Source organism: Charadrius vociferus, unplaced genomic scaffold, assembly GCF_000708025.1.
Source record: "Charadrius vociferus isolate BGI_N301 unplaced genomic scaffold, ASM70802v2 scaffold9, whole genome shotgun sequence".
Lineage (NCBI taxonomy): Eukaryota > Metazoa > Chordata > Aves > Charadriiformes > Charadriidae > Charadrius > Charadrius vociferus.
In genome coordinates, this window is record NW_009661373.1 from 2,543,579 (window position 1) to 2,563,322 (window position 19,744).

Sequence of the window (19,744 nt, forward strand, 5' to 3'; positions counted from 1 at the left end):
AGAATCCTGCAGTTCAGCTGCATGAACTAAAAATTATCATAATGTTCCATACTTAATTAAACAAGCTGCAGGATCTTTCACTACTGTATGAACGTTTCAAACAATTTTGGCACAAATGGTACTTTTGCTAACAATGATTGTACTGCTTTCTTTAGAAGCATGTTTTAAAGTATGACCAGCGTTATCCAGTAATTCTCTTGTGATAAAAAAAGATACTTATTTTGAAGTGGACATTATTGGGAATCAATAATCTCATTTTCTAAAGGTTGTAACCAAAAGAAATATCAGGAACTTTGGAAACAATATGGAAAGTCTAGCTATTTAATTTCTAAAGGAAGACTTTAATTATTCATTGACAGAATAACCTTTCTCGATTTCTTAAATGTACAGTTTCAAAGGACAATTATTTCACATAAGGAACCACTTCCAGTAGTACTTTATCTGCTTTCTTTTCATTGCTCAGTACTTAACAACAGCAGTAGGGAAAAAAATGTTTACCCTTTGACTGTCAATAATGTACTCAGTCTGGTGCTTTGATTTAAGGTCTGCTAAATATTTTATGCAAACTTATTTAACAGTAATTTTTGAAACTAACACATTACTTGTTTATTCCACAGGTGTATTCTTGCTGTAGGGTCTAGGATGAAGGAAACCATCTAACTGTATTTTAGTATTTATGTTGGTAGAATTCCCATTTAGGGATATGAACATCATCTTTTAATTAGACTCATCCAAACCCATGGTTCTTGAAAAACAGAACTGGCAATTGGAATTATATTTAGAATCATAGAATCCTTATGGCTGGAAAAGACCTTTAAGATCATCAAGTCCAACCGTTATCTAACTCTACCAGGCCCACTTCTAAACCATGTCCCTGAGCACCATATCTAGAAGGCTTTTAAATACATCCAAGGATGGCAATTTAACCACTTCCCTGGGCAGCTTGTTCCAGTATTTGATAACCTTTTCGGTGTAGAATTTTTTCCTAATGTCTAACCTGAACCTCTCCTGGCACAACTTGATGCCATATCCTCTTGTCCTATTAGTTTTTACTTGTGAGAAGAGACCAACGCCCACCTCTCTGCAACCTCCTGTCAGGTAGTTGTAGAGAGCAATAAGGTCTCCCCTCAGCCTCCTTTTCTCCAAGCTAAACAACCCGAAGTCCCTCAGCTGCTCCTCATAAGATTTATTCTCAATACCCTTCACCAACTTCATTGCCCTTCTCTGGACATGCTCTATCAGCACAACGTCCTTCTTGTGCTGTGGCACCCAAAATTGAACACAGTACTCAAGGTGCAGCCACACCAGTGCTGAGTACAGTGGGACAATCACTTCTCTAGCCCTGCTGGCTACAGTATTCCTGATGCAGCCCAGGATGCCATTGGCCTTCTTGGCCACCTGGGCACACTGCTGGCTCATGTTCAGCCAGCTGTCAGTCAACATTCCCAGGTCCTTTTCTGCTGGGCAGCTTTTCAGCCACTCCTCCCCAAACCTGTAGTGCTGCATGGGGTTGTGACCCAAGTGCAGGACACAGCACTTAGCCTTGTTGAATCTTATACAATTGGCCTCGGCCCATCAATCCACCCTGTCCAGATCCCTCTGTAGAACTTTTCTATCCTCTAGCAGACCAGCACTCCCACCCAACTTGGTGTCATGTGCAAACTTACTGAGGGTGCTCTCAATCTCCTCATTGAGATCATTAATAAAGATATTAAACAGGAATGGCCCCAACACTGAACCCTGTGGAGCACCGTTTGTGACTGGCCACCAACTGGATTTAATTTCATTCACCACCACTCTCTAGGCCTGGCCATCCAGCCAGTGTTTAATCCAGCACAGTGTACACCTGTCCAAGCCTTGGGTAGCCAGTTTTTTTCATGAGAATGTTGTGGGGAACAGTATCGAAGGCTTTAGTGAGGTAAATAACATCCACAGCCTTTCCCTTGTCTACGAAGCAGGTCACCTTGTCATAGAAGGAGATCAGGTTCGTTAAGCAGGACCTGCCCTTCATGAACCCGTGTTTACTGGGTCTGATAGTCTGGTCGTCCTGTAAATAAGATGATCTGCTCCATAAGCTTTCCTGGCACCAAGGTCAGACTAACAGGTCTATAGTTCCCTGGGTCCTCCTTCCAGTCCTTCTTGTAGATGGGTGTCACATCTGCTAATCTCCAGTCCTTTGGGACCTCCCTGGTTAGCCAGGACTGCTGATAAATTATGAAGAGTGGTCTAGTGAGCACATCTGCGGAGTCCTTCAGCACTCTTGGGTGTAACCCATCTAGCCCCATAGACTTGTGTATGTCTAGTTGGTGCAGCAGGTCACTGACCCTTTCCTCTTGGATTATGGAGGTCTCATTCTGTTCCCTATCCCTGTCTTCCAGCTCAAGGGGCTGGGTACCCTTATTTGGAATAGAATGTCTACAGAAAGTGCAAAGCGCTACAACTAAATGGACACTGTTGCTAAAAAAAAAAAAAAAAGTGCTGTAAAGAATTATCAAAGCTGATTAAGGCCATACAGATTACATCGAAATATATTTGAACAGATCTCAATAAAGTACATCGATCATCACTCTTTGACACCTATGGATCAGGGAAAAGTCTGACCCTGAAAAGTGTGACCATAACTTTCATTAGCTGACAGAAGGTAAAACCACAGACATTAATAATATTGTTCCAGACTTAACACCAATTTAAGTGGCAGCAGGATTTATGATTCAAAAACTGAGTGTATGTGTGTCATATTAAATACAAATTTGTGTAGGAAATCTAGTGATTTTTTTAGTCAATGATTTTTTTTTAATCACTGTCTTTGAAACATAAAGATGACACTTTCCCTAGCCTGGAAAAATCTAATGAGTTTCTGAAAAATAAATATTATATCAATTGATGACAGCTTTAAAGAAGAGAAAACAGAATTAGAAACCTCGGACTAATATAATACGACAAGGCATAAGATTGCAACCAGAGTTCCTGCAGGACATTAAAAAGAGAAAGAAATCAAGCAAGACAGTCTAATAAATATAATATGTTTCCTCTTCTTCTCTTTCTTCTCTGCGCACAGGTTTTATATCTTGTTTTGAATATTTAAAGACAAAAGAAGTGAAAGTATCCCAGTTGCCCACATCCATAGTTATGTATTATGAACATTGCAATTCAAAACAGAACTCTTGAAAGCATAGCATGAAACACTGCTGCTTATATAATTTTAAGATGACAAAATAAAATAAAGGCAGTTAGTAACAAGGAATCAGTCAATAACAACCATAGTTGGACTTCTGGGCAGAAAGTAAGGGTTGTGGTGTTTTTTTTTAAAATAATAAATATGAGACTGTAACTGCATTATGCTTACTTGCAAATTGCACTTAGAATTCTTACCAAAATTTGATGAAAATTTTAGTAAAAATGATGGGAAAGTACTTAACTGTCCCTCTTTATATATTTTGTCTTTTTTGTTCTTACTTCTTCATAAGTTATCTTTTTATTTTTCTTGGTTTTGCTTTCAACTTATTCCTAGGGAGAATTATTTGTCTAAGTTTAGCCACTTTGTTTTTCAAATGCTTTTCTTGAAAACTTATGTTGAGCTACAAATAAGAAAACACATCTTGATATGCTACTGTTTAATCACCTCATTTTTAATATTTAAGGTTCAGATTCTGAAAAATATATAGGTTAATGTATTACCAGATGATTCAGTTACTTTGCTAAATATGAACTTAAAAAGCTGTACCTTATTTTTATACAGGTTTTAATACTGCATTTTAATCTAGAATGTCTGTTAAAATTACTTATTTCTTAATAGGAAATGACAAAATAACAAGAATTACAGTGCACACAGCATTAAGATGCCCTTTCATATTTTGTGTATCTTGTTGATTTTGTGCCTTTAACACTGAGCCTTCTAAAGCAATAGTTCTTTCTTAAGGTCTTATTCTAGGATCCCAACTATCCAAGATCCTGAGAACCTCTGGTGTGCATATATAACACAAAGACAGAGTAAGCCTTTATTGAAAAATAACTGCACAGAGGTCGTTCTTTCACACACTGAAGTATTAGAAAATTCCAGAAATTAAAACACACACAAATTGTGATTGCTTTCCCTGTCCTATATACAGGGAAATTTAATCACATAACCACCTATTCTTACACCCTTCCCCAACAGAAGATATGCTTCTATTCATATGCAGGCTGGATTATGATGGTTTAATGAGAAGCTACCATATTTTCTTTTCACTCCTCTATAGCTGACCCCAGACATTATTATTTAATCTACACTATTCAAAGTCTTGTTTAAAGACAGGACTATTAATTTTCTTATCGATCTTCATGGCACTCACTTTAACATCTGAGTGCTTCATAAACATTAATACATCTCCTTTCAAAAGTCTCTGAGATAAAGCTATACCATTATCCCCACTCTGTAGTCTCTAGGCTTCAGTTCCAATCTACATTCCTCAAATATATAGGTACATCAGACATATGGGAACATGACTTCTATTGATGTCAGTGAAAATTAGATATTTGGATATTCAAGGTCAAAAATTGATTAGCATTGCCATTAGAATTGCTAATGAGTTTTGAGAAAACTTGCTTGAATACAAAAATAAATTATAAATATCCACATCATATGTTGTATAACATAAGCAAAACAAAATAATGGCAGTTTTTAAAAAAGCTTATTCCTATCCAAGTTTACCACAGGACTGTCCTTTGGCTGAAATTTACATTATCCCTAGAGCTTGCCTGCTTTATTACTTTACAGCAAGAAACAATACCTCCTCTCAGTTTTTTATATATTACATATGTATGTGTTTACAGCTTAGATATATATACAAACACACAGCTAGATATCGGAAATGGAAAGATACCTAATATCTTAGCATACACACTAAAGTAAATAGATTATATCTTTGAATAGACTGGTTTGTTTAATGGGTGTGCATATTCACTAAGCAATATCTTTAAATGTTGCTTATATAGAGTATTTATTTCTCTGATTATCCTTATGGATCTCTTCCATTTGGCCAAAGGGAATGGTTGATTAAGCTGTCCACATAAATGTATGTGAGATTCCTGTACAGGACCAGTAGATAGACAAAATGTATTGAAAATCCAGACTTCCCGAGTCACAGCTGAAACCACACCAAGTATTCCAGAATATCTCAAATGGTGCCGCATGTTTGTGCGGGCACTTGAATCAGGACCTATTTCTCCAATAACTACAATGTGAAGATATATAGACATCTTTCTTTTGTATTGACACAATCATTTCTGTATCTACATGTAAACATCTATAACATATGTATCTACAGTCCAGAACTGCCCTGTCCTCTTTTGATGTTTTCTGTCAGCATCGTAAATGACTATATGAGACTATCAGTCTGAACACCATTGCTTGATAAACTAACATAAATAACAACTCTGTACCTTTCTTTTGTCATCTCTCTCCTAACCAGTTACTTAGACATTGAGAAAGGACTTACGGAGATCATCTAGTTCAACCCCTCAAGCAGAAAACAGGGTTACCTCGAACAAGTTCTTCAGGGCTGTGTCCAATCATGTCTTGAATATCTCTAAGGATGGAGAATTCACAGCCTTTCTGGCCAACCCCTTCCAGTGTCTGTTGACCCTCACAGTAAAAAATAAAATGAAAACATGTTGAAATGGAATTTCCTGTGTTTTTGTTTGTGCCTAGTACATTTTATCTAGCACAGGTCAGCACTGTGACATATATAAGTCTCTGGCAGGGGGGTTGGACTAGATGATCTCCAGAGATCCCTTCCAACCTTGACCATTCTGTGATTTATCATTTTTTCTGTAGTTTGAGAAAAAATTATATAAATTTAGAACTGCTTAATCACTTAAGTCATCTACTATTGTTGTCACTGTATAGTTTATTACCTTACACGTTGTCAATATTTCTATCTACAAAATAACCTATTTTTATTTCCTCAATAACTATGCAAGCACTGAAACAAATTGTTTTGTACAAGTTTATATGCTTATGCAACTCGAGCATGTACATTTTTACAAAAAGTAAACATGAAAGGGTAACAAATAATGCCAACTCTACATTTGCCTTTGAATTTTCATGCATGTTTGTAGTAATTTTCTGTTCCAACTCTGATCCACTATCTTAATTTACACAAACACATTTTTTCTTAGAACTGCATTGAAAAACCTTTTTTCTAGATTAGTGAGTACTCAGAGTCATATATTTTAAACAGTCCAAAAATGACAACATAAATAATTTTATCTGAAACCAAACACAGCATAAACGGAAAATACTGTATGCGTACAGCTTTGTGTGTAGGTGTCTGCTATAGAAGCACGATGAACCGGCACACCTAACAGGGAGTCAGCAGTTAATGTGACAGTTGTTTCATATTTACAAACAGCTGTACTTCCATTTCTGTCGATTGTTTCCTGATTAGAATCTGCCTGTACTTCCTGACTTTAACTGATCCCTGATTGAGGCAGATCAGGAATCCTATTCAACCTCTTATTCACCTGCTGCTGGAAAGCACCTAAGTGAGCGTTGGTCACAATGCTCAGGAAAGCTGGAAACAGGATTAGGTAATCAGGATTTTAGCACTTTGCATGTAGGATAGCCTGGGACATGCTGGAGTGTCAATCTGTGCAGTAACAGCAGTGACACATCAAAGGATGTCTTCTCTGGCACTAACTGGAGTAACAGCCCCTGTCATATTGGAGGCCCACCAGAGTTTAACAGAGGTAGAATGTAGCAATGGAAGTCTCAGGCTGCAGGGGGCGCATGTCTAAGGGGTGTGTGTAGGGAATAAAGGTGATGGCAACTTCACCAGTGGGAGATGTTGGCACTGAGCTGCCAGGTGAACAGCTGTGGCAGGAGGCAAGCTGACTGCAAGGCATCAGGGATGAGGAACAGGAGATTTGCAGAGACAAGAAACTAAATTCTGAGTTGCACAGAAGGAGGAACTGCAGGCTGTGCTTGAAAGAGCAATGTATGGAGAATCCCAAGACGGAAAAGGCTGAAAACCTGTGACTTCTATCCACAAAAGGTAGGTGGCTTCTTCACCTTCAGACATACACAAAATGTAGACTTCTCCACCTTCAGACGTATGCCTGCAGAATAAGTGCAACGGCCTGGTAACAGCTCAAGAGAAATAACAATTATGGAGGGAGGCATTAGTGACAGCAGAGGCAGTGAGGCAGCATCCACAGAACAGCGTGACTGGGGACTCCCACTTATTTCCAATGCAAAGACAGCTCAGGGCATAACTTTGGATATAAGCAAGAAATTCTTTCAGACCCTGTGATTCCAGGATTGTACATTTTTTTCTATGATTGTGTCTTTAGATCATAATCTGAATGGATTTGTACATCTGTTACATTTCAATATCTTTCTTTGTGAATAAAAAAGGAGGTGCCTGCCTTTGAGAAAAGCTGAAGAACTTCATATTCTGACTGAAAAAACTGAGTCCAGAAAAATAGAAAATCAATACAACTTTACTATCTAAAAGTAAACAGCTGTGAAGTAAGTCAGGTGCCTAAATAAAAGAATTTAGTGCAATTTTAGATGTACTGAAGTACTTCAAATGTCTGTACAGGGCTGGCAGATATGACATGGACCTGCAGGAGATTCATGTGCTTCTGAAGCAGCAGCTGGAAGACCTGCTGGGGTACCACATAGAGGTAAGCTCTCAAATTACACTATGTAACTATGTTTCACCACTTGAATTGGTCCTGTAGCCTACAACGGTTGCCTCAGCAATGACGTTTCTGGAGAGTGATTCTTATTTTAGAATATATGGTCTCTTTAGAAACATTGCTTGTGTTTGGGTTTGTTGTTTGTATTTTTTTTTTTCCTCAAGGATTATACAGAAAAACTAGATGTAGAACTAATTTATCAACTTTTAGATAAGCTACTGTTAGGTGAAATAAAGCACACATACATCATGCAAGACCATTCTCAGACTTTGGAAGTTCAGCACCTTCTTTTTTGCAAATCTCTACAAATTGCATGAAGAGACCTGATGTGCAACTGTAGTTGCATATTATATTGCCAGAGCAACAGCAAAAACTAATCTTTAGAATTCACCATTACACCATCTCAGGTCTTCAGAGACCTTAACCTTAACCCTTAACCTTTCCACAACTAATTGTTAGAGCTAAGGATTTTAAAAACATGTTCAAGGTCATCAACTAAAGGACAAAAGCAGTAGCAAAAAATATTTTTAGCTAATTGAAATGTTTTATAGAAGCCTTAATACCTGTAAGTAGTGGCAAATTAAGTATTCTTAAATAGCCCAGTTAGTAGAAAAATATAATTGCTTACTACTCTCACTGGAATGTTGAGATACACAGCACAAAACACAGTATTACAGTACTCTTGATAGAATCAACAAACAAGGAACATAGAATCACAGAATCATAGAATGGTTTAGATTGGAAAGGACCTTGAAGATCATCAAGTTCCAATCCCCCTGCAGGGACTGGGGGGTTGTCCCCCCAGGCAGGGACACCTCCCACTAGACCAGGTTGCCTAAGGCCATGTCCAGCCTGGCCTTGAACACCTCCAGGGATGGAGCCTCAACAACTTCTCTGGGCAATATGTTCCAGTGCCTTACTACCCTCAAAGTGAAAAACTTCTTCCTAATGTTTAATCTAAACCTGCCCTCTTCCAGTTTGAAGCCATTCCCCCTCATCCTATCACTACATGCCCTAGTAAAAAGTCCTTGACAGTAAAAAGGACATGACAGTGTGTCATCAAGAAAACCAACATTACCATATGTCGTGGTTTGGCCTCAGCCAGCAACAAAGAACCATACAGTCACTCACACAACTCCCCACAGCCGTGGAAAAAGAAATCGTCAGGGCAAAACTCGTGGGTTGAAATAATGCAATTTAACAGAACAGCAAAAGGAAAAGATGAAAACGCGATTACAGGACCGCCGCAATGTGCACCGACCAGACCCACACCACCACAGCCCACCCCCAAGTGGTGACTGCTCTCCTCAGCCCCGCTAGCGCCTCTTATAGCCGGGGCATGGGTCACATGGTATGGAATACCTGCCCCCTGCCGGCTCCTGGGGAAATTAACCCCATCCCTGCCGAAACCAGGACACCATATTTCAATGCAGTTTGCACTACACGTTGAACTCACTTTTGAACAAAGTTTTTAAGTTCAAACAACAACTTTAAAAGCTTCACAACAATAATACATATCTACATGATATTCTGTTCTGTGACGATACGGTGCAAAGTCAATTAGTGAGGGCAGAGGAAGCAAATGGGGACTGTACATTTCAGAAATACGTTTGCTCTGATTGTCCATTTTTAGAAGACAAGCATGCATATCAAGAAAATTAAGAATACATTACACAATTCCAGCTAAATGCATGGCCTGCAAAATTCCAAAGTTCTGCTTATAATCAAAATTTGTTGTCAGACAAATGTCAAATTTATTGACAGTTCTTATTGAGGTGTTTTCTCCTGCACACTTGTTGGGGCTTCTTGTTACAGGATTTTATTCTTATTCTTTAGAACTAATCAAAATAGAAGAATCCCCTTGATTCTGAGGCTAGTTTGATAAACATTTTTTTACAACTTAAAATAAGACTATATTTTATTAAATAACCTGCCCCATGGTAATTTTTCTGTTCTAGCCTAGCTAAAACGAAGCTATGAAATCTACAGTTGTATCCAAACAAAGGGGGTTTCATTTGTTAATTTGTTTGTTTTTCTGTAACCTCAACAGACAACATTAGAATGGGGACTAATAAAACTAAATGAAGCTTGCCTTAACATAACAGAAGTGACTCAATACTAACCAGGATCTCACCATGGCCAGAAGTATTTGCTTTGACAGGTAGATTATAGATATTGATCTTTTTACATTTCATATCCTGATGTGTTTGAGAAGTGGAGAGGGAAAAGGAGAAAGAATATTTTCTCTATCTGAAACTAAAAGCTGAATTTGATTTTATATTATTCCCTGCCATTGATTACTGTAACAGCATCTTGGTATGCCATTAAACAATATGTAATCTGCATGCAAGGAGGAGCTGTTTTGCGTGGTCCTTGAAATAATCACCAATCATACTGCATAAACAAGTTCAAGCTTGTAAAGCTCGAGTCCTTCAAAAGGAAAGACTGGAGCCCTGAAGCCCTGGAGTCCTTTAAAATGAAATACAGTTAGTCTAATATTACAAGTAACACTTCAAGAACTGTATGTTCTTTAAAAGCCATAAATACACAAAATTTATTTTATATTTTTTTAAATCAGAAGTACTAGAGACAGACTGCGGAAATTTGTGCATTTAATGGATTCTCACAATAACCTTCTGAAACTACAGTGTTTATAGTATAGAAGCCCACATTGCATAAAACTTATTGAACTCACACGGAATAAGAACCAGTTCTGTATGACTCAGCCTTTGAGATCATGGTCACAGAAGTACAGCAAAAATAATGAAATCGAAGAGGTGAGTCCAAATATCTTTAGAAATACCTTAATATGGCAGACAAGAAGTTATGAACAGTATTTCACAGCTAATTCTGACACGTGCGTCTTTTTTAGTGAATTAACTAATTAGCTAATTTAGTTAATATTTTTTAGTGGATCACGACAATCATACATAAAATACATGAAACTTTACAGTTTCACTGGTAACATTGTCTCCTCAAAGAAAATATGTGAATGAAATTAAAAGGTGCAACTTCAATTTGTATGCAGAAGCAGAAACAATCCCATAATTGGCACAAATTCTGTTTAGCCTACGTATGTTCAGCCCAGCCTATCAAGTAGTAGGTAATGCTTAGAAATGAAGTAGAGCTTGCGAACTTCCAAGAAGATAAAAGAAGTGTTGATGAGTAAAGAGGTGATCTAAAGAAGCTTAGACACGCAGGCATTTGTAGAGCTGTGAAGGTTCTGTTTGCTCTGGGATGCTACAAGTGAGGCTCCATAACCAGCTTTATTTAGTTCATCTGCAAGCTACTGTTGATTTTTCTTCAATGGCACTCGCAACTGTATGATCAGATACAGCAGTCAGAGCAGACTGCTGATTCAGTTAAAGACACTCACCACACAAGAAATGTTTGGAAAGTATATCCTGGGTTATGAAGTCCAAATCTCTTGCATGTCATTACAGCAGAGTGTATTTCACATACTTTCAGGTATCCAAACAGAATTACCTGATCAATATGCGTATGTAAGATTTCACGCTATGAAAAGAATCTTGTTAAAGTAACTCTTTATTAACCATGGAGGGAGGCTAAACAATGAGTGCCAAGACTAGATATCTAACTTTTACAGAACTGGACCTATGTAAGAGAAATTATTGCATAACCCATGAATCCATAAAATGGCCTCCTTTGCTATTTTCTGCAACCTAGACATCAAGTCAATCTGCCTATAGCTATTTTCCTCTATTTCATATTCCAGCATATGCAGTAAATTCATTCAGTATCATCTGCTGAAGATTCCACACATTGAAGATGGTGACATTTTACTTTTTCCAGAAAGATTTCACATATTGCATTTCCCTAGTTTAACTTTCTGACAGCCAAATACCTTGAGAATTTTAAAGTCTGATTAAATTGTAAATACATCAAAGAATGCCACCAACTGAGACACCCAAGTGCTGCAAGAGAGCAAAGCCCTACAGTAATTAGCAGTACAAAACATGCACTATACTGTGCAGTTATTCAGTGTCTGCAGAATAAAACCTGTTCAGGTGCATCAAGGCCTACTTATCCTGTGTGTTAGCATAAAGCCATAAACTTTTGCTGTAGTAGACAAACTAACCAACATTTTGTTTAGGCAGAAGTAGATGAAATATGATCAACCACCAGTCCTAAACAACAGAACTAACTTTGAATAGTTTTTGTGTGATCAGGGAAATATACAGCCAAACTATGCAAAGGACCTGTTGATCATCTAGATGTGCAAACTTTCGGAAGTGTCCTGAATAAGCAGGTATTGAACACCGACAAAGGACACCACAAATCAGACAACATTAGTGCAATTTAAATGGACCAATCACCAAGGAAGTATTCTCTTCCAATGCTATAATTAGGAAACTAAGAAGAGACTCATCAGGAAACCTAGAAAAAGGAGAACCTGGGCGACTGAAGGAACCCCACAACCCTCCCCTAGGACTATGTAATGCACAGCTGGAATGACTGTGCTGATCTGTGCAACTTTTCTTCTGGATTTTAACATCTCTTACACAGAAAGGGGAAGTTATGTAATCCAAAAAATTGCATGTATTTGTGAAATAAAGTGTTTTGGTTTCCAAACTCTTCACACTATTTTGTCTTAAAAAAACCAACGTGAGAATGTTAAAAGGATTGGCAACATGGATCCCACCATTGGTCTAAAGCATCCATGGACAATTTACAATACTGCTCATGTTTTACACAACCTAGTGTTCAAATATTTTTCTTAATGTAGGGTGGAGGTTCTCTTACTCTTTAGAACCCACAACTCAGAGAAAATTTTAGTATCTAAAAACTAATTTCAGAGTTTGAAGTACAGGTTTTGTTCTAAGCATGTGAATACCTTCTCATCAGTATAATGTCCTCTCACGAGTAAAACAACATCTGTAATGTTACATGTTGCCAGTTTTTGCCCTCTGCTGACAGTAAAGAATAAATAATATCCTGTCATAAAGAAACTTAGTGGACAAGATGTGAGAGCATTTAATGAAAGTGAACAGTACGTCTTGATCTCTAAGATGAACTGCATCCCACTTACTTTCCTTAGTCATGCTAAGGATCATCATGATCAGGGACTGACTATTTCACCACAGAACAGAATGAACTTCATACCATATTAATTATTTTCTTGTATCTGAAATTGGTTTAAGAACTGAGGATACAAACATTGCTATATAAGCCATGTTGGATAAAGTAGTAACCGTAGGACTTTCATTATTTTAATTATAACCAACAAAGTTATTCCAGGTTTATTGATTTAAAAACAAACATCACAACACCATTTAACACATTAAAAATCTCCAATTTTTAGCATGAAATGTCAAGTGCAGCAGAAAAGTGTAAAGGGAATATTTAAAGAAAATTGAAAACATCTTCCTGAAATCTTGTTACCCAGGTAAAGTGCTCACACTTGGGTGGGATATGTGCTGATGCAACTGATACTATGGAAGAGGATTACTTACTTAAGGGGCAGCTCATCCTGTTTAAACAGTTGCCTTTTGACTTAACTGTGACGGAGATCAAGCCCTTGATAGATGATCAGTCTAGATGCTTAGCAATCTCACCTTTATGTAGATAACTTACCAGTGCAAAGATGCAGTCTTTACATTTTACAATGTTACTTTGTTGCCTGTTTTTTAATCAAGGAAAGTGGCTTATGATCAATACAGTGATGGTTTTATGCTAATCATCTGTCATTTATTCATAAACCTGCAGATGTTAGTCTTCTAGAAGCACCACTTGTAATTTTTTCAATGTATGATAAAATGGGGTGAAGTATTTTTGTCCTTCCTTAAAAGCTGTAAAACAGCTACACATAATACATGCATATTACAAGGACACATTCTTGCCGATACTTTGTTTAAAAGTCATACAGTTTGGTTAGTGGCAGTTGTTGGATGAGGTCATTTTCTTATAACATTGCTCTTCATTAGTAAACTAATTTCACCCTCTGACCATAAGCGCCCTAATATATCCCACAGTTGCCTATTACCATATGCTATCTCTTAAAATAGCACCACGTGATATGTAAAACAGTCAAGCTATTTTTTTTTGTTTGTTTGTTTGCATACAAAAACATTTAGAAAACCCTCAAGGCTAAAAGAAAAGAATTCAGAGAAAACCAATAACTTAAATTCACATGAAGTCAGTAGAGGCCAAAACCCATTTGCACCAACTCTTGCAATACACTTAACATTTATTTTATTTAGATAAAACTCACCAGCTCAGCAGCCAGGCCCAGGGTGTCCCATGTCCCATCAGCCACAGCAGGAGAACAGGCCCTCTCAGGGCAAGAATCAGCCTATCAGGAAATGACTGGCAGGTTCCATTACTGGCAAGAGCTCCTAGAACCTTCCAGAAGCAGTTGGCACCAGGGGTCTAGATTTAACAAAAGCAAACCCAAAACAAATAAGCAAATGAATAACCCCACAAAAAAATTGCTCGGGTGGGAAGAGCTATTAACTTCTCTTCCCTCCTGCCCTCAACCTCTGTCAATTATCCCTGCCTAAATACATAAAATTAATCCACAGAGAACTGTCAAAACCCAGGAATCTTCCCCAAAAACTGCTGAAAGTAAAGATAGGTCAAACAAACAGTGATAGAATATGTGTAAACTCCCTAAAATGCAGAATACTAGGAAACAGGCTGGGTACATAAACACACACTCCCCTCAGCAACAACAGGAACCACTGCTGGGTACTTACACTTATAAGTTCAGTGTACAGATAGCTGTTTAGGATATAAAAGTCATCCTTTCTAATCCCAGCTATGTTAAAGACCTTCAGAAAGGCACTTCACTTTCTGTAATTTTTATATGTAACCTTTTCACATAATCACATAATTGCATAATGGTTGAGGTTGCAAGGGACCTCTGGAGGTCGTCTGGTTGAATGCCCCTGCTCAAGGGAGTCAACTTAAAGCCTGCTGCCCAGGGTCATGTCTACAGACGTTTGAGTATCTCCAAGGATAGAGAATCCACATCATCTCTAGGAAACCTGTTTCAGTGTTCCATCATCATCACAGTGAAAAGAGTTTCCTTATGTTCAGATGGAACTTCCTGTGTTTCAGTTTGTTCCCATTGCTTTGGTCCTGTCACTGGCAACCACTGAAAAGAGTCTGACTCCATCCTTTTTCCACCATCCCTTCAGGTATTTATACATATTGATGAGAGCCCCCCTGAGCCTTCTCTTGTTTAGGCTAAACAGCCCTAGATCTCTTGCCCTTTCCACAGGAAAGATGGTCCAGTCCCTTAATCATTCCTGTGGCTTTTTGTTGGACTCTCTCCCATATGTCGATGTCTCTCTTGTACTGAGCTGCCCAGAACTGCACCCAAAACTCCAGATGTGACCTCATCAGTGGTGAGTAGAGGCTAAGGATCACCTCCCTTGACCTGCTGGCAGCACTCCTCACAGTGCAGCCCAGAATACCATTAACCTTCTTTGCAGCAAAAGCACTTTTCTGGCTGATGCTCAACTTGGTGTCCACCAGGACCCCCAGGTCCTTTTCTGCAAAGTTGCTTTCCAGCTGGGTAGCCCCCAGCATATGCTGGTGCATCAGGCTGTTCCTCTTGAGGCACAGGTCTTTGTATTTGTCCTTGTTGAACTATGTGAGGTTCCTGTCAGCCCATTTCTCCAGCTTTTTAAGGTCCCTTTGGAGGGCATCACAACGCTCTGTTGTATCTGTTGCTCCTCCCAATTTGATGTCATCTGCAAAGTTGCTCAGGGTACACTCTCCCCATCATCCAGATCATTAATGAAGGTGATAACAGGACTGGACCCAGTATTGACACGTGGGGTACACTGCTAGTCATTGGTCTTCAACTAGAATTTGCACTGCTGACCACCACCCTCTGGGCCTGGCCATTCAGCCAGTTTTCAACCCACCTCACTTGACAACACACCCAGCCCATACATCAACAGCTCCTCTATGAAGATCTTATGGGAGACGATGTCAAAGGCCTTCCTGAAGTCCGGGTGCAAAATATCCAGTGATCTCCCCTCATTTACCAGGCCAGTCAGTTCACCATAGAAGTTTATCAAGTTGGTTAAACACGATTCCTCTTGGTGAAGCCAAACTGACTTCTTTTGATGATTTTCTTGTCCTTAATGGGCCTGTAGATGGCTTCTAGGATTAGCTGTTCCATCACCTTCCCAGGGACTGACCTGAGGCTGAAGAGCCTGTGGTTCCCTGGGTTCTCTTTCTTGCCTTTCTTGAAGATGAGGGAGACGTGCTTTCCTCCAGTCACCGAGCACTTCTCCCCATCACCATAATCAATGACTGATTATCAAGAATGACCTTGCAAAGACATCTTCCAGCTCCCTCCACAGTCATGGCTGCAACCCATTAAGGCCCATGGACTTAATTATGTCCATTTTGAGTAAGTTTTCCCTTACTTCTTCCAGCAAGGATAGATCTTACTTGCTCCAGCCTTTGTCTCTGGTTTCTGGGACCTGGGATTCCTGAAGGCCAGTCTTATTAGTAAAGATTGAGGAAAAGAAGGCATTCATTTTAAAGGTAGGCTTAGTATTTTTATTCCTGTATAAAGTAGTTTGTGAAACTGAGATCCAGTGTAGATTGGATTTCTTGGAAAGAAAGCCCCATAATGCTAGCTCTGGGTTGTTGTTCTACATGTCTTAATAAAACATGATATTAATCCACAAAAATATCAAAAATAAAATATATGTAGATGTATTGGTCATAACTACCTTTAGATATCAATAGTATAGCTACATATAGTACTTCTCAGGTAGTCTCCTCAAGCCCCCTTTATATTCAATGAAGAAAAGAGATATTTTTTGACACAGATTATCTGCAAAATGCAAATATATACTTTAGAATGCATTCCACCTTGGGTGATTACTCAAACTAAAATCATAACAATCAAATTGTATATTAACTAAAAGCATAGCCATGGACAGTACTGCATTACACTGCATAATATTGGAAGCCTTGTATCCCAAGATTCTTAAGTTTTTCTCAAAGCCTTTCCTTTAACTGTACACAAAAGAAATCAAGGACTTTGCATCATTTTAATTAAACTATGCAATATAATTTCTTAAAAGTTCCCAGACATTTATGAAATTCTATATTTTTCTATGTCTCTACAGAAGTCTGCCGAGTAAACTACTAGAAAAGTACCTAACCTTTGTGGAAAACAAATTGTCTTCTGGAAATTATACCCCTTTTATCCTCTCAAAGCAGTCAGAATAGTCATGGTGTTCAGGAACTGATACTTTGTACTTAAATTTATTTTTAATGTTAAAAGTGCTAAATTACTAATACCCTTCTTTAAAAACAATTTGAATCACTTAAAATGTATCCACATTATTTCATTAAAAAGGAAATTAATTCCAGGAATCTACTTATCAACCTTTTAGCAATTATTTAAAATCTGTGCAATTAACTAAAGGTTTATCTTTTGTTTGGTGCCTAAAACTGTCATCATTCTTACAAAGTGATGTAAAACAGCCTAGACCAAATCTGCAATGTGACATTCATTACTCATGTGTTCATACCTTGGAGTATCAGAGGGTTTAAAAGAACTGAATACTTGTATATGTAACACTGCTGATATCTTTGGAAACAGAAGAGGTTCAACATTTTTTACTAGGTTGCTTTAATAGAGATGTGCCAAACAGTTGAGGTACTCAGCTTAGAAACTTCTGGAATGTTTGTTGTTTTTTTTTTTTTTTCCCTGAAGAGAGTAAAAGAAAACTGAAATTATTATTGTAGGTCTTGTTTTACCATATGATTGCCTTGTGGATTGGTTAATGTCTTTCAAAATTTTGTATACTAAAGCAATATAAGTAAGGTAAAGAATACAGCATTAATTTACAGTAGGAATGAATGATGTCAGTCTTGTCAAGATATACAAGTAAGAAACAAATATAAAAGCTTGAAGGCAGCTAGGTATTCTAATAAATATATTTACAGGAGTTTCCTCCTCCACTGTAGATTCAGCAGATTGCTTTGAGTTATAGTACTGATGTGAAGCTTTTTCTCCAGTATTTATTTTAAATAGTAACTATATTCTCAAAGAAACAAGTCAGAGAACTTAAATTAAAAATATTACTCAGCTCACCTAATAGCACTTTACAATGACAATGTACTATCCTAAATGGGCTATAAACCTTACTCAGTGTGAGTGTATTTGCAATGCTATTTCAGAAATACCAAATAACAGGTTCTTCCTCAAATTCCAAAGGGATGCAAGGAAAACTTTTAAAAAGAACTGAAGGCGAGGAGACAAAAATAAATTAGTTTTCTCGACATTAACATAACTGATATTATAAGAATACTGGACATTTCTACTTAACTCAAAACTTTCCTGGAGTTTTGTGCAGGAGGAAGAAGGAATAGATTCCATGGAAGAAAACAGTTCATGATCCTATGCTTTGTGTCAGCAAAATGTTTCTTAACTTCTTAATGAAAGTGACAGTCTATGCTGAAACAATGCCCAAACTCTTTAAATTTACATGAAACACTGTTGTACCAAGGTTAGTTTTAATCACTTTGTGTAAAACTGCTGTGAATTATTAATATTTAACAAAAGATCAAGTAAAATAAGATCATCTTCTGCTCCTGTGTTTTCAGAAAACAAAATTCATTATTTTTAAAAATTAAACACACCTATTTCTTTAAAATCAAGGGTAATTACTTAAAAGTGGTGAAAAAGCAATAGAAGCCAAATTAAATACTAATTAATATCATGTTAGAGGAAAATTAATAGAAGTTTAAAATAAATTTAGGAGCTTTGCTTGGTAAAGAGTAGACATTTTATTGTAATAATTAGCACTGGGAGAAATATCTCAAGCCCTTTATAGTAATGTGCATCTTCTTTAAACAAAAAGTAGTTAATCTTAATTTCCAGGTAATACACAATATGACTGCAATTTATTTTGCTAATGGCACAGGATGCATTCTACCACTTGAATATTTTTTTTTTTAATTTATTTTTATTTTATACTGTTGATTCCTGGTAGAAAAGGAGCAAATGTATGACATACGTGATAAAAGAGATCATGAATCATAAACAGGAAGTGTTATGACATAAGAAAATATAGATTTTATCAAAATTATGGCACAAAAACCTCTCAACATCTGCATAGTAAACATTATATTAGAGATCTGCTGATTCTAGAAATGTCGGTGATAACGGTATACAGAAATATCTGGTCTCTCATTGCTGACTCTGCCCCTTTTCATATATGAAATTACATTAAAGCTGCAACTATGCAAGATATTTTTGTGAAAGCTATTTTGGATGGAGGTGGTATGGGTACAGAAGGTAGCCATTTATGGAAAATAGTGAAAACAGATTTAATACAGAGTTCAGCACCTCTATTAACACTATGACAAAGGTAGATAACCTGCCATTAAACAAGTACTGTGGAAATAGAGGCAACTTACTCAAGGAAGTCGTAAAACCATCTGTTGTTCCTATCCTATTGTAATCTAAAAGTGATTTTCAGATTATGATGCAACCAAGCTATGCTTATTAAAAACTTTGCAAGAATTTAGATTTTGGTTAAAACTAGAGACTAAGGGAAAGGAAGCCATAAACAAGTGAACTTGTTTACTTCACCTTGATCTCTCAGATAAAATTTTTGAAAGCTCTTAGATAAAATAGAAACCAAAGTTAAATGAGGTCATCATCATTTCTTCTACTTTAATGCCAAGGACAATTAAATACCAAAATTAGCATCTTGGTTTGACCACTGGGCAGATCTGCAGTAGATTTCTACAGTGTACATGTGCATACATACCCATTTATAGTCCCAAAAGGCCAAAATATGAGTGGGCAGATACCTAAAATTTATGTAAAATCCTAAACCACTCAAGGTGTCTGATCTATGCTCCCACATCTAATATAAGACTAAGCTGAGCTTAATAGCTGATATCTACCTTGATCAGATCACTTGCTTAGGATATAGGACATCCAAATTAAAAAATCCCCAAACTTAAATATCCCATCTCTACTGCTGGAAAAGAGACCAAACACTGAGATCTAGAAAAGCATGACTCAGGATCCCTCTCCATGAATCCTCCA